General features: G+C 45.6%; 1 long non-coding RNA gene across 1 annotated transcript in view; it reads right to left on the bottom strand.

Moving 5' to 3' along the window:
• Window positions 1-365: 365 nt before the first annotated feature.
• Window positions 366-16,992, bottom strand: part of LOC115087597 — a 104,580-nt gene continuing 87,953 nt past the window's right edge. Inside the window, exon 2 of the long non-coding RNA XR_003855553.1 lies at window positions 366-683. This is a non-coding gene — a long non-coding RNA (uncharacterized LOC115087597). The remainder of the gene's footprint in view (window positions 684-16,992) is intronic.

Genomic DNA, 16,992 nt, shown 5'->3' with positions numbered 1-16,992 from the left:
TAAGTTGCAGTTAAACTCTCTGCTGGTCATTTTTGCTGCTGAAAAAGCTTTTGATAGAGTGAACTAGACTTTCCTTTTTGAAACATTATGGGCTTTTGGTTTTCATGGGCAATTCATTTCTTTTCCTTACTGTATGTGTGAATTTTGGTTTGCAGTCTATAGATTTCTTTAGCTATCTGCAACTAAGGCATTATTTTTCTGTCTTAAATAAAAATATTAACAATCCAAACTGGCAAATACGTAAAGACTGATTTGATTTGGAAGACTGGGGAAGGCACTCCACTTCTTTACTTTGTAAAATGTTGGAAAATTTACATAAAGACTATTTTATCATATCTGGAATAAGTGGCAGCAAGAGCTACAGATTCAAATTTCTATTTCATATTTTATTGGCTACTTTAACTTTATTCTGAAATTTACAAATATCATACAAATGAGAGAAACCCAATATAAATGAATATCCAGATTTTCTCTCTCGCAACATCAAACATCCTTGGTCTCCAAATAATGCATCAAATGTATGATGGATGTGGCTCATTTGGAACATTCCTTTTGGTCCTGTAATCTGATCAATTCTTTTTGGAAACAGTTTTTTCTCTATTCCAGCAGGATTTTGGATGTCCAAATCCCTTTTCTTCCACAACTTGCACTTTTTGGTGTATTTCCAACTTCTTGTTTAGGATCTGCAAAACAAAAATTATGGATCAATAAAGTTTTTCTCCTAGCTGCCAACAGCTATTCTTTGAGTTTGGAGGCAGCTTGAGGCTCTATCTTTTATGCAATGGCAAAATAGTATTCATAATCTTTTTACTATGGAACAGATCTCGCGTCTTCAGTATTTCCTGTGCACAAGAAATGAAACTTGGACATTTTGATGCCTTATATCACATTGTTACCACACAGAGCAAGCAGCCAAGCTGCAAATAATTTTGGACACATCTGTGAGCTCATCTGCAGAACTATACTTTTTATTTTTCATATTACTTTCCCCTTTTGAAGATTTTGGAGGGTGGGAGGGAAAGTTGAGGGAAGTGTTTTGTATTTCTAAGTTGTTATTTTCAACTTGTCTCTTGTGATAAGCTATTCATATGACATCAGAACCAAATGTGTACTCTGTATTCCTTTCATTGTACTTTTTCTGAAAAATAATAAAACATATTTAAACATAAAATACTTCTCTGACTAAATAGCAGCAAACTGTGCCAGATAGCCGGATAAATACTGCAGCTGCTTCCCATTGCCAGATAGATCCAGCTAAGTGGAGGTGGCAGCAGCTGCCACCACTTATTTGGATAGCGCAGTTGCTTACTTGTAATAGGTGTTCTCTTAGGACAGCAGGATGTTAGTCCTCACTTATGGGTGACATCATCCGATGAAGGCTGGCCGTAAAACTTGTCAAAGTTTCTAGAAACTTTGGCCAGCAGACTGAGCATGCCTTGCATGCTACTATCCGCGCGTCCACACGAGGTCCCCCTTCAGTCTCGTAACAGCAAAGCAGACGAGCGAAAAATAAAATAATAAAATGAAGGTGAACACAACATCGTGAGGAGGCAGGCGGGATTCGAGGATTAACATCCTGCTGTCCTAGGCAAACACCTGTTACAGGTAAGCAACTGTGCTTTCTCCTAGGACAAGCAGGATGGTAGTCCTCACATGCCACTCCTAACAACCAGAGAGACAAACAGCGGCCGAACAAGGTGCCAACGTAACACAACTGCAGTGCTGTGGGAAAAACAGGAGGCAGTCTGGTCCCACAAGGAGCATGAGTGAAGAGAGTTGGGTTCAAGTCTGGAACAGGTGGCGCAGGACGGACTGACCAAGGCACTGTCCTGACGGTTATGCCTGTCAAGCAGTAGTGAGCTGCAAACGTGTGGAGAGAGTTCCAGGTCACACCCTGGAAAATTTCAGTGACGGGGACCATACGCATATGGGCCACCGACACTGCCATGGCCCACACGGAGTGAGCCTTCACTCTGCCGGCCAGTTGGAGGCCTGCCTGCTCATAGCAGAATGCAATGCAATCCGCTAGCTAGTTCGATAGGGTACACTTTACCCACTGCTGCCCCCAGCCTGTTGGGGGTCAAAAGACACAAATAGCTAGGTGGACTGTCTATGGCTCACTGTATGGTCTAGGTAAAAGGCTAGTGCCCATTTACAGTCCAGGATATGGAAAGCATGTTCCTCTGGGTGGGAATCTGGCCTCAGAAAGAAGGTGGGTAGAACGATTGACTGATTGATGTGAAAATCAGTCACCACCTTGGGCAAGAATTTGGGATGTGTATGCAAGACCACACAGTCGTAGAAGAACTTTGTGTTGGTGTGTATGTAACCAAGGCCTGAAGCTTGCTGACCCTGCGAGCGGAAGTGATCACCACCAGGAATATGAAATTACTCTCCAGGTGAGGAATTTCAAACCACAGGACTGCAGGGGCTCAAAGGGAGTCCACATTACTCTTGCCAAGACCACGTTGAGGTAGCTGCCAGAGGCCAAAGAGGGGGCTTCAGTTGGAGGAGACCCCGCATGAAGCAGCCAACCAGGGACTGGACCGAAACAGGCGTGCTAGCGACACCTTGGTGGTACACTGACGGAACTGGTCTGTAGCCCAGACTCAGAAAGGTGCCACAGGTAGTCCAGCAGCTGGGGGAAGAGAGCAGGAGAAGGGTCCAACCCATGCCCTCCGCACCAGATGGAAAAGCGTTTCCACTTTGAGTAGTAGGACTTCCCAGTCAATTTCTGGGACTAGATGATGACCCGAGAAACACAATCTGTAATGGCTGTAAGATCATGCGCTCAACATCCAAGCCATGAGGGCCAAGGCCTGGAGGTTCAGGTGGCATAGTGTTCTGTATTATGAGGTTATGGTTCTGTATTATGAGGTCAGGCATCGTCCCCAACAGGATGGGCGCACAAACAGACAGGTACTGTAAGAGTGGAATCCAAACCTGCTGAGGCCAGGAGGGTGCCACGAGAATCAAGGTTCCCCCTCCCCCCCCCCCGTCTTCCTGAAGCTTCGACAGAGTCTTCGAGAGGAGCGGGAGAGGTGGGTACACATACAGGAGGCCCTGCCACTAGTGCAGGGAGAAGGCATCGCATGCCAGATGGCCATTCCCCGCTACTAGGGAGCAGAATCTGCTCACCTTGTGATTGAGAGGGGAGGCGAACAGGACCATATCCGGCGTAACCCAGCGGGGGGAATAGGCTGGCTGATACTGCAGGGTTGAGGGACCATTCGTGTGGCTGGAAGGACTGGCTGAGGCTGTCTGCCAGCATGTTGAGGTTGTCTGCCAGCATGTTGAGGTGACCTGGCAGATAGGTCGCCCGTAGATACATCCCTTGAGAGACAGCCCACCTCCAAACCTGCACTGCCTCCTGGTAGAGGAGGAAGGAGCCTGTGCCGCTCTGCATGTTGATGTACCACATCGCAACCTGGCTGTCCATCCTGATCAGGACCTCTTTGGATGACAACTGATCCAGAAAAGCCCACAGGGTGTACCGTATTGCCCAAAGATCCAGAAAGTTTATCTGGCAGCACACTTCGGCAGCGGTCCAAAGGCCTTGAGTGTGCAGACCACGTGGGCTCCCCACACCTGAGGAGAAGCACTGGTGGTGAGGGTCCCCTGGGGTGGACCAGGGGACCCTCACCAGGCCTTTTTTAGGACAGACTCCACTACCACTGCCCTACCATTTTACTTTCAGAAATTAACGCCTTTGGCAGGCGTTAATTTCTGAAAGTAAAATGTGCGGCTTGGCTGCTCATTTTACTTTCTGTATCGCGCGGGAACAACTAATAAGGCCATCAACATGCATTTGCATGTTGCGGGCGACATTAGTTTCAGGGGGGTTGGCCGCGCATTTTCGACACGCTATTACCCCTTCCTGTATAAAGGGTAAAGCTAGCGTGTCGAAAACGCACGTCCAAACACGGGCTAACAGTGCCTATTTGTGCATTCCCCACCACAAAGCAGAGGTACTTCCTGTGGTTGGGGACGATTGCAATGTGTGCATATGCCTCCTTCGGGTCAAGGGAGCAAAGCCAGTCCCCTCTTCGGAGGGGGATCAGCATGCCCAGTGAGACCATCTTGAATTTTTCTCTTACGAGAAACTTGTTCAACACCTGGAGGTCAAGGAATGGGCGTAAGCCGCCATTCCATTTCAGGATGAGAAAACATCTTGTGTAGAACCCGCGGCCATGCTGTGTGCGAGGGACCGGTTCCACTGCATCCGCTGTAAGAAGGGCAGAGAGTACTTATTGTAGAACAACCATGTGAACAGAGGAACCCCACAATGGACATGGGAAAGAAGTCTTCGAGAGCTGGCTGAAGTGCAGGCATACCCCTAGCGGATGATGGAGAGGACTCAGCGGTCCGACGTGATCTCTTCCCAGTGCCGGGCGAAGCTGAGGAGCCTGCCCCTGACTAGTGGATCGGGTGCCAGGGGAACTGCCAGTTGACTGTTGCTCCTTTGCCAGCAGTCAAAAGTCCGTGGCCAAGGTTTGCTGGGGCACTGGTTGGGTTTTGAGGGCTTGCTGTTGGCGGGGGCAATCCCTAGAACTGGTCCGGGGCGTAAGAGTCCAAACGGCCGGAGGGTAATACTTCCACTGCCGGAAGAAGGGCTTACGAGAACCTTGCTTGGAGGATTTCCTGGCCGAGGATGGCTCTTCTGAGGGACTTGCAGATAGCTGCTGGAGGGTGTCATGATTGTCCTTCAGCTGTGCCATCGCATCCCGGACCTTGTCCCCGAACAGGTTCTCACCGGAGGTCCAAGGCCCTGAGCCAAGCCAGCCGTCTGGCGCTGATGCCTACGGCAGCCAAGCAGGTGGCAGTTTTGAAAACATGGTAGCTGGAGCGCACCTTGTGTTTCTCTGCCTCCAGACCCAGCGAGGCAATGGTGGCAAGCGCTTCCTGATGCTGATGGGAAAGGCCCTCTGCAAAATTCTGGAGTCACTTCCAGAGGTCCCGATGTATTGAGTCATGTAGAGCTGATAAGTCGCAACGCGGGCGACCATTATGGCATCTTGGAAGATCTTTCTCCCTATGGCTTCAAGTTCCCTATGCTCACGTCCTGGAGGAGCAGAGGCATGGGTGTGGGAGCACCAGGCCTTTTTTAGGGCAGACTCCACTACCACTGACTCGTGGGTGAGCTGCCTCCTTTTGAACCCCAGTGCCTGTTGCACCAAATAGGTGGCATCGGCCTTTCTGTTGACTGAGGAGACAGAAAAGGGGTGCTAATAATAGAAGGGATGGATAATAGGAGGACTAAGGGGCACTCCATGAAGTTAGCATGTAGCACATTTAACACTAATCGGAGAAAGTTCTTTTTCACTCAACGCACAATTAAACTCTGGAATTTGTTGCCAGGGGATGTGGTTAGTGCAGTCAGTGTAGCTGGATTTAAAAAAGGTTTGGATAAATTCTTGGAGGAGAAGTTCATTATCTACTATTAATCAAGTTGATTTAGAAAATAGCCAATGCTATTACTAGCATTACCAGCATGGGATAGACTTAGTATTTTGGGTACTTCCAGGTAATTATAGCCTGGATTGGCCACTGTTGTAAACATGATGCTGGGCTTGATGGACCCTTGGTCTGACCCAGTATGGCATGTTCTTATATGTTCTCCCACATGCAGAGGAGGAGTTCCTTAAAGATGTCGTGGATTGGAACTACCATGATCTCCTTAGGAGCGTCAATGAACTGGAGCAGCTCCAACATCTTGTGGTGCGTATCCTCCTCCATAAGGAGCTGAAAGGGGATGGCCTCAGCCATAGCCCTAACAAACCCCGCAAACGACAGGTCCTCAAGGCAGTGACCGGCGCCCCTCCTCTGGGGGCGAAAGCTCCGAGAGTGGATCGGAATACTCGGGAGACACGGCTGTGGAATCATCACCCCAAGGGTCATAAGGACCCTCTTCCTCACTTGGGCCAGGGCACCAACGGCGAGGGCCGTGAGGCATCGACCCTGGGCACCGATGGACCCCCGACATCGAGGGGGTCATTGGCTGTGGCAAGCTGGAAGGGCCCAGGGAACCATGGGCGAGGGTGCCCAGTACCGAGGCTTCCATCCTCCTCGGAGGACCCGGGGATCGGGATTGCTCTAGTGGAGGGCATCAATGGCCGGTGGGGCATCGATGGCCCCTCGGGCACCAGTTGCATCAGTAGGGCACCAAGAAAGATGTCCAGACTCTCCAGCAAGGGTGCCAACATCGATGATGGAGGCTCAGGCACCGGTATGAGGGCCGGTGGCGCTGTAATCTCAACGCCTTGTAGCGCTTTGAGCACTGCCGACTGCATCCTATGGTCCAACTCCTCCTAGAAGTCCTGAGTGGTCAGGACAAATGGAGGGGGACGAGGCATCGCCGGTTCAACCTTGGGTCCCCGAGGTGGCACGGCGCCCAGCACTGGTATCGGTGGGGAATGCCTTGGGCTACCAGGGGCACCGGAGGAAGGGGCCTTCAGTGGCCGGAGCTGCTTCGATGGCGGCTCAGCAGCCGCCGAGGACCCAGAACCACGTCGGGATGGAGACCGGTACAGTGCTTCCGGGATCGCTTCTGATGCTTGGCCTGGTCTTTCCCCTTTACCAAGGAGGATGACCCCCAAGGATCAATCTTCCTCACCTCGATCCTTAGGGGTGGAAATCAAAGGGATCACGAGAGAAGGGGATGGCTCCCCGCGATCCTTGGGCATCGAAGCAACCGACGCAGGAATAGAGGATTTCGGAGTCCCGAAAAATGTCTCCATTTTGTCGAGGCACGCACGACGCTCCTTGGGTGTCATCTGATCGCAGATGACATCCACAGACATCATTGAGACCCCCAGGTAGAAGATACAAACCTCATGCGGGTCCGGTCGACGCCATGAAAAACACCCTGCGTGCGGTCGATGGCCAACAGGCACCAGGAGGTGGAGAGTCAGGAATCAATTGCAAGACAAAGCAAAAATTAGAAAAGAACCTACCGTATTAGGAGGGCACCACCCACGAAGGAGGACCCGACGAGGATCAGAGAAAAACTCGAAGAAATTTGAGAGAAAATTTGAAAAAAAAGTGGAGTTCCATGGACTGTGAGACAACTGCACCACAGAAGAGTCTGAAGGGGGACTTCGTGTGGACTCGCAGATAGTAGCAGGCTGGGCATGTTCCGTCTGCTGGCCAAAGTTTCTAGAAACTGACAAAAGGGCTGCATTGGATGATGTCATCCACATATAAAGACTATCATCCTGCTTGTCCTAGGAGAAAAATCAGTACTTATCCAGTTAAGTGGTGGCAGCTGCTGGCACTTACCCGGAGACTTTCTTTTTTTTTCACACTATTTTGTTTACTTGTATTCTATTTTTCTTTTATTAGTGCTGGAAACTTAACTCCAGCCCTGACCTATGAGTTAAGTTTCCACACGTTAAAAAGGTGTGCTGGCCAGATGCAGTCTCTCTGTATCAGGAAATACTACTTAATATCCCCATTTGCATGGGATTTCCATTCAAGGGCTCTAGGCAATATTCTCATTTAGGGACACATTTTCTGTGCACAAAGCTAATTGCTGCATTGGCAGTAAGTTCTGCACCTAGGGAAAGTGCATTCAAGAACATGCAGAAAGTTGCGTTTGACTGAATGCACCTTTCTGCATCAGCCTGTCAGTGCTGATGATAAGTCGAAGGGGAATACTTTGTACTGGTAATGTGAGGGGTCCACTATAATGTTCAGGTAAATCCAGTACGGAGATAGATGGGAATATGAGCATACTCATCCTTTAAGTCCAGGCAGCACATCCATTCCTCCTTCTGAATGAAGAGGATCATCATGTGGAGGGAATTCATTTTGAAGTTCTCCCAGATTATGTGCTTATTCAGGCTTTTTAAATCCAGGATGAGTCTCAGCCTCTCAGATTTTCTTTGGGATGAGGAAATAGGAGTAGAACCCTTAGCCAAATAGATGGGAAGTATTTGGTTCTATCACCCACTATTCAAGGAGTGATTGAACCTCCAGGCAGAGTTGCATCCAATGAGACGGATCTGGATTGAAGACTGAATGATGAGGAAGAGTGGGAGAAATGCAAGCAGTACCTAGACTCCAACGATTTTGAGAATACAGCAGTCTTTCATGATCTTGTTCCACTCCTCCAGGTAAGCTGCTTAGGAATACTGATCGGTGGTATATAAAATAAACAAATAATAATGCTGGATCCTCCCTTCTACAGGAGTGATTGGTTGCTGGGTTTGGAAATTGGTAAAAAAAAAAACTTTGTCCAGGTTGGGCTGGACATGTTGCGTGGCTTTTGGCTGATGGCACTCACAATTTCTGGGATGAGATAGAAGTTGTTAGTGTTACGGAAGTAGCGGTAGCATCTGGTAACATTAGAATTGCTAGAAGGGGCATCTCTGAAAGTATGGTCTTTTATAAAATTAGTAAGGACGCCTTATGGAACGTTGTTGTTTTGGTCCTGCTACATTGTGTTCCTTAATTTGCGAAACTGTTTCCTTGAGTTCTTCCCCCGAAGAGGTTATTAAGGTAGGGCAAATCTGCCAACTTTTTGTGGCCATCATCGTGAAGACTACTGGCTCTTCAGCTAGGATATGCAGCATGCTCCAATGAAGGCTGAGGAGGATCGTGTAGTGGTATTGAACACCTTGTGTATAGAAAAAAATCAGATGGCGTATACATTCTGTAGCATCGAAAAGTAGTTGAAGGTATGCAATTCTGCTATCTCAGGGCAGGAAGAGGTTTCAGTTTTTGTATACAATCATGTAAGTATTGGACCATGTAGAATTGGTGGGTAGAAATCCTTGCAATTAGCATGGTGTTTTTCTTCACTTTCTTTAGAGCCGATTGATTGGTTAGCTATACAATTCTAAACCATGGAGATTTTTGTAACCTGTATTTAAGGCCAGAATTCCTTGATACTGGGATGAAAGGTAGGATTTTGCCACATTCTCATTTGTAATTCTTGCGCAATTTGATGTACCAGCAGAGTTGCTGGTCTTCCAGTGGAGATGAGTGTTCTGGTAATTCTGGAGGGGGGGGGGGGGTGGTGTCAGAGGTTCTCTCTGTCAAACCCTCTTAGGAGCCCAGAGGTGAGTGAATGCTAATAAAAGGACTACAGTGATGAAGATGGCAACAGAGGGATCCTTGATCACCTCAGGAGGGGTGTATTCCTAATGGACTTCCTCTAAGTGGCTACAATCCACTGCAAGTGAAGTTTGTGGGCTAGAACTTCCTTGCGGAGGTTCTGATGGCATACCTGCACAAGCTGGAGATAGTGGAACTCCCTCTCATGGGAGTAAATTTGATATCCTGGAAAGGAGGGATTGAATAGTATCCTCTTTTTCTTTATCCATAAAATAGGTAAAGTAATCTTTCACTTATTCTGTTACCTTGTGTGGGTGGTGGAAATCCTCTTCTGAGACTAAGACCTGAATATCTTCTGGGCTCTGTTAAATTTGAGTCAGAAGTTGATTAAATACACGAGGCACTAGAGAGCAGATGTGATGTAATGTGGTTCATATGATGTGATGTAATGTGGTTCATATGAGTCTTTGGTTCAATAATTTTCTTGGTGAGATCAATTTGGTGATTGGTGGAGGCAGAGGTATCATTATGTCTCCCTCTGATCCTGTTAACAGACTTGTTTGACCTGCATGCGAAGAGTTGCGATTCCATCTGTTGATGATTCTGATGCCAAAGGCATAGAAGAGTAATGCATGGACAACTTATGCGTCGACAGTGCTGGCAAATTTTGCTGACAGCACTAACTGAGTCTTATGCATTGACGGCATCTTGTATCAACAGCACCAATGGTGCTTTATGCATCAATGGTGCTGATGCAGTTTTATGAGATGCTGCTGCTCCATGTGTTGATGGTTATGATGCACTGTGCATTGATAGCACCAGTGCTCTTGGGCTATGATTTTTCAAAGAAGAGTTCTCCAAGTGTGCTGCCTTACATCACCTCTTCTTCAACGCATGCCAGCTGTATCTACTCAGCCCCGAGAATCTAGCCTGGTCTGCTGAGGGAGGGGATGCTCCTGTTCAACTTCTTTTCCAGTGAGGCAGACAAGGCTGCACTTCAGGAGGCGGACTAACGTACGTCTCCAAGCCTTTCATAGTTCCTTAATTTTATAGGCCCTTGCTTTCTGTGTATGCAAGGACATTTGTCCACAGTTATAACAACTGTGGACAGATTTGCACCCAGACAAATGCAACAAAGCTAATGTTTTATCTTGTAATGGACATTTTTCTGCATTTTTCTTTCCTGACATTGTGAGGAAGAAATCTTTCTTCTTACTTCTCCTCCTCCTCTGTTTTTTTGTTTTGTTTTTTTTTATTTAAGTAGCACTAAAACATGCTCTTGGGGGACTGCTGAAGCAGCAAGGTAACTTTTTAGACTGAAAAAATATAGTTAAAGAAGAAACTGTAGAAAGAGACAGAAGTTCACATCTGTGCTGTTGCTCAGACAAAAAGGTTAGCCAGATAAGCTATCCCACATATTTAATAGGATAAACATCCTGCGGAATATCCCCAAATAAAGTTATCTAGCTAGCTTTAGCTGGATAACTTTAAACCTAATGAGCCATCTTGTGAATATCAGTGTTTAGGTTTAAAGTTATCCAGTAGCTTGATAACTTTAACTTAACTGGCTATATTCAAAAGATTATAGTTAGTTAAGTGGCGATGGTCTTTAACAAGAATGTGGATCATGGACCTGGGGCTCAATTCCCAGCACCTAAGTCAACGTAAAAAATAAAATGCCCAGCTAGGCCTAGTCACAACCCCACCAGATATTTTTTATGTTCAAATATGTTTGTTAAGAATACATGCACATACAGCAAAGCATGCAAATTGTCCCTGTTTATTTGCCCCACATCAGAAAAATAACAACAAATATCAAATTCATTTTTAACATATATCCCCACACAGAAATAATCCCAACCCATCCCTCCTCCACCCCATGTTATGAAAAGGCCAGTAAAGGAAGAAAAAGGAGATTAATTTAGAATCATATCCAATCAAATATAATATTGAGCAACAAGCCCGATGTGGCAATGATGCAATGTATGGCATCCATAAATCCAAAATTTGTTTCTTCCATTTTGGCATGCTAGAATGGAATGAGAACAATTCCACTGTCATCAAATTATGTATTTTATTCCTCCAAAACATAAAACAGGGTGTTGACTCTTCTCTCCAAGAGTGTAAAATAGACAATTTGGCCAAAAGAAAAATTTTTGTTAGCCACTGTATACAAAGCTGTTTGATAGGTCCCAGGGCAGGTACATCCCAAAACAATGTCACACTGGCATGCACTTTCCTCCAAAATGGCTGTATTTTTCACACACGATCAGAAAGTGTGTCCCAACGTTCCTTCTGGCAAACCACATTTGAAGCATAAATCAGTCAGTTAGCTGTGCCAAGTAAGCTTGACTTTGTAAGATATAGCCCGAAACCAAGAATTTAAATTGTGTTTTGTTTAGAAGCATATTATTTATTATTTCATTAATCAGACCAAAATATTTAATAAAGTTAGCAATCGTGATCCAAAGCTGTAGTTCTTGTGTTCATTTATTCCAGTGGTCTGTAAAGAAATTACCATTACCTAATATCCACAAAGATTTATTCATTGCAGATATAGACCATTTTTGAGGGGCCTCCCTATCAAAACACTCTTGTAGGATTTCCCATTTAGAAGCCGTAAGCTCAATTTTTTGCATGGACAATAGATAATGTCTCATTTGAAGATAGCCATACATAGAATGTTGAATCCCAAATTCAGCTTGCAGCTGAGCAAAGGCTTGTCAATGACCCTCCCCATCCAACTGACCCAAGGTACATAATCCTTTTTCAACCCATTTAGAAAATGCACTAGGGCCCAAACCCGGAAGAAAAATAATATTTCTAATGGTAAAAAAACGAGGAAATTATATAGTTAAGTTGTAATTGAAGAGAAATCCACCACCATGTTTTCTGTAATGGGACCACCATGACATGATTCCTAAGAAGAGCCGATAGCTGGGTTTTCTTAGCATGTAACACGTAACACAAAGCCCAAAGACATGGAAGTGGCTATCTAAGACTCCATCTCAAGAGCCAAGAAAAGGTATTCAATAGCCAGTCCTCTGTGTGACATAGATTCGCTGCCATGTTGTAAAGTTGTAAATCAGCAAACCAGCTCCCTAGTAGAGATCAGCAATTTAAGATGGCTGCTTTTGCTGATGACCTCCTCATGCATATTACCAATCTGCTTGCTTTTTTTGGAAGGGGTTTTGGAGGAGCTGACAGTTTATGGTAGAAAAGCTGGGCTGAGATTGGATTTGGAAAAATTTGAGGCCTTACCTCTAGGTAATTGATTCGCAGGTATATGGTATAGATATACCTTTAATGTTCTCGTTTGCTTTGAGAAAAGGGTCCAGGGATAGAACAAATAATAAAGGAGACAAGGGGCAACCCTGTTAAGTTCCCCTATGTAGCATACAAACTTTAGAAAGTGTCCCATTAACCAATATTACTGCTTACAGTTTATTATAAAGATCCTGCAAAATGCTAAAAAAAAAAAATCCCTGAACACTGTAAATCTTTAATACTTTAAACACGGAAGACCCAACTGACCCTGTTGAAAGCCTTTACAGCATCAAAACTGACTAATAGGGATTTCATTTGACTAAGACAGAAGTGTTCAATATAGGCTAATATTCTCCTTACATTCAATACTGCCTGTTTTCCTTTTACAAATGCTACTTGTTCCAGTCCTACCAAACCAGGTAGCAGAAGGGCCAATCGATCTGCCATAATCTTTGCATCATAGTTTAGCAAAGAAATGGGTCTGTAGGAAACAGGAATTTTAGGATCTCTACCTAGTTTAGGAAAAACAACAATCATTGCCCTACTGAACCATATGGAAACTCCTTTTTTTCCCCACAAGGGCCTCAAAAACCTTCCCTAAGGGAAGACACACCTGATTAATCTACAATTTATAAAATTCTCCAGTAAAGTCATCTGGACTCAGTGCCTTGAATAGGCAGGACAGTTTTATTGTCGACCATACTTCTTGAAGTGAGACTGGGGCATTAAGTGACTGTAAAGTAAAATTGCTTACCTTGTAATAGGTGTTATCCCAGGACAGCAGGATGTAGTCCTCACATATGGGTGACATCGGTAATGGAGCCCTATACGGAAAAACTTCTGTCAAAGTTTCTATGAAACTTTGACTGCCACCCAGAGTGCCCACTGAGCATGCCCAGCATGCCATGATATTCCTGGCCACAGGGGTCTCCCTTCAGTCTGTTTTGTAGCAATTAGCGTTAGCCAAAAAATAAAATAATAAAACATATCATACCCAACTCCGCGGGGAGGGGGATGGGTTTCGTGAGGACTACATCCTGCTGTCCTGGGATAACACCTATTACAAGGTAAGCAATTTTGCTTTATCCCAGGACAAGCAGGATGCTAGTCCTCACATATGGGTGATTAGCAAGCTAGAGGCTGAGTCATTTTGTAGTGAAAACAACGGTGAAGTATTGTTGTTGTAAATGAGTCAGCCGAAAATCACAGCAGGTTGGATGTAGTAGGAGTTGGGATTAAGTTGGAAACAAGTTCTTTAAGACAGATTGCCATAGGCTGAATCTTGTCTACCTTCTTTGTCCAAACAGTAGTGAGCTGTAAAGGTGTGCAGAGAACTCCATGTTGCCGCCTTACAAATGTCAAGAATAGGTACAGAGTGAAGGTGTGCTACTGAGGTTGACATTGCTCTGACTGAATGTGCTTTTACTCGCCCTTGGAGAGTAAGGCCTGCTTTCTCATAACAAAACTGTATGCAATCTGCTATCCAGTTTGACAAAGTATGTTTACCCACTGCTTTACCTGGTTTGTTTGGATCATAAGATACAAAAAGTTGATTGGATTTCCTTTGGACTGCAGTGCGGTTTAAGTAGAAAGACAGTGTACGCTTACAGTCCAAGGTATGTAAGGCTCTTTCTCCCTGGTGGGAATGAGGCCTTGGAAAGAATGTTGGTAAAACTATAGATTGGTTCAAGTGGAATTCCTACCTTAGGAAGGAATTTGGGATGAGTACGGAGGACCACTCTGTCATGTAGGAACTTTGTAAAAGGTTCGTATGTGACAAGTGCTTGTAGTTCACTGATTCTTCTAGCTGATGTAATGGCTATGAGGAAGACAGTTTTCCATGTAAGAAATTTTAGGTCACAGGTATCTATGGGTTCGAATGGGGAAAGCATGAGCCTGGTTAATACTACTTTTAGGTCCCATTGTATGCTTGGGGGACGAAAAGGAGGTTTAAGGTGAGTTAAACCTTTCATAAATCTATTGACGAGAGGCTGTGTAGAGATAGGTTCGTCTCCCAGCTTGTTATGCTAAGCTGAGATTGCACTCAAATGTACTCTTACAGATGAAGTCTGAAGACCAGAGTCTGAAAGATGGTATAGGTAATCTAGTAGTGAGGTAGTGGGGCATGTGAAAGGATCAATAGATTTCTGAGTGCACCACAAAGTAAACCGTTTCCATTTGTAGGAATAATTCTTTCTAGTGGAAGGTTTACGTGACACTATAAGCACTTGAGATATAGTGGTTGGGAGGTTGAGTGGTTGTAAAATCAAGCTTTCAACATCCATGCTGTCAGAGATAGGGATTGAAGGTTGGGTTGGCGCAACCGACCCTGATCCTGAGTTATGAGAGTGGGAGCTACACCCAGGCGAATTGGATCCCTGATCTTAAGGTCTAGAAGTGTGGGAAACCATACTTGTTGAGGCCAATACGGGGCTATGAGTATCAGGGACCCATTGTCCTGTTGTAGCTTCACTAGAGTTTTGGTTATGAGTGGTATCGGAGGATATGCGTACAGAAGGCCCGAGTTCCAAGGGCGAGCAAAGGCGTCCTTGGCTAGCTGGTGATTCTGTCTGTACAGAGTGCAGAATTTGTCCACTTTGTGATTCAGGTGTGATGCAAAGAGATCTATTGTTGGTTTTCCCCAGCATTGAAATATCCTGGTCGCTACTAAGGGATCCAGGGACCATTCGTGTGGTTGGAACTGACGACTGAGTCGATTTGCCACTACGTTGTGAATGCCTGCCAGATAAGTGGCTCGGAGAAACATTGAGTGTGTTAGGGCCCAACCCCAAATCTGTGCAGCTTCTTGACAAAGGAGATACGAGCCCGTACCTCCCTGTTTGTTGATGTACCACATTGGCTACTGTATTGTCCGTTTATCCACATGTTTATTAACTCCTTCAAAAAAGTGAAGCAGATTTGTGAGGCAAGACTTGCCCTGGGTAAAGCCATGCTGACTTTGTTCCATTAAACCATGTCTTTCTATATGTTCTGTGATTTTGATGTTTAGAACACTTTCCACTATTTTCCTGGCACTGAAGTCAGGCTAACCGATCTGTAGTTTCCCGGATCGCCCCTGGAGCCCTTTTTAAATATTGGGGTTACATTTGCTATCCTCCAGTCTTCAGGTACAATGGATGATTTTAATGATAAGTTACAAATTTTTACTAATAGGTCTGAAATTTCATTTTTTAGTTCCTTCAGAACTCTGGGGTGTATACCATCCGGTCCAGGTGATTTACTACTCTTCAGTTTGTCAATCAGGCCTACCACATCTTCTAGGTTCACCGTGATTTGATTCAGTCCATCTATACACCACACACACATACAGAAGCACCCTCCCTGTCTCACATACATATTACACTCTCACAGAAGCACCTTGCTTTCAGACTTGAAGCATTTTTCACTTTTACTAAAAGTGAAAGTGATGCTCCCAACCGTTAAATAAGAAAACCACATTCCTATCAGAAGGCGAAATGACACCCTTCCTTCACCACCCACACAGTACAGCTTCTCTTGTTTTACGCTTCCAGGCATAAAGCAAGTGTCTTTCTTCAAACTATCAGTCGTATGATTATTCATGTGGGAGATATGGAACAGAAAGACATCCTTGGTCAACTTCCCTTTTAAATGGGAAGATTCCAGTCTTAGTCATTTAAAAATATACATTTTCTAAAGGCTTAAAAAAAAAAAAAGCAAACCCCACCTGGCATCAGTATCTTAAATTTGTGATTTGCTGAGATGAACATTTTAAAAACTTTAATTTTTTTTGCTTTAGTATTTGTCTCTACCCACTTTAAGTTAAATTTTATTTTCCAGAAGAGGGATGCTTAAAATTTAGTAATTTTATCTTTCATCCAACTTTTCAAAAGTTCAGCTATATGTATTATCATATTTCATTTTTTTAAACTGGCAGATTCCTTTCTCACATACACACACACTCACAGAAAGAAGATCGACGCCGAGACTTAGGGGGCGCCGCGGCAGGCAGGCAGCCAGCTCCCGACTCGCCCTGTCTTCCCCCGAGTGTCACCCTCCCGACACCCCCCTAGTGGCCCAGCGGAGGTCCCGGGAGCGATCTGCCGCTCCTGGGGCCTCGGCTGCCACTAAGCAAAATGGCGCCGGTGGCCTTCAGCCCCTACCATGTGACAGGGGCTACCGGTGCCATTGGTTGACCCCTGTCACATGATAGGGGCTGAAGGTAACCGGCGCCATTTTGCTTAGTAGCAGCCGAGGTCCCGGGAGCGGAAGATCGCTCCCGGGACCTCCGCTGGGCCACTAGGGGGGTGTCGGGAGGGTGACACTCGGGGGGGAGGCAGGTCGAGTCGGGAGCTGGCTGCCTGCCGCGGCGCCCCCTAAATCTCGATGCTTGGTCTCCACCTAGGCAAGTCGAAGGCTGGCAGAATTTTGAAAGGGCACTTTTTGCCCTTTCAAAATTCTGCTGCCTGCCGCGGCGCCCCCTAAGTCTCGGCGCCCTAGGCACAGGCCTAGCTTGCCTAGTGGTTCCGCCGGCCCTGGTAATGTGCTTTCCCCACCATGAAGTGGAGGTACTTCTTGTGGCTGGGGATAATCGCAATGTGTGCGTATGCCTCCTTGAGATCAAGGAAGCAAAGCCAGTCTCCTCTTTTGAGAAGCGGGATCAGCATGCCCAGAGAGACCATCTTGAAC

The sequence above is a fragment of the Rhinatrema bivittatum genome, chromosome 3 (genome assembly GCF_901001135.1).
Source record: "Rhinatrema bivittatum chromosome 3, aRhiBiv1.1, whole genome shotgun sequence".
In the NCBI taxonomy this organism is placed as follows: domain Eukaryota; kingdom Metazoa; phylum Chordata; class Amphibia; order Gymnophiona; family Rhinatrematidae; genus Rhinatrema; species Rhinatrema bivittatum.
This window is presented reverse-complemented; position numbering and strand designations above follow the sequence as displayed.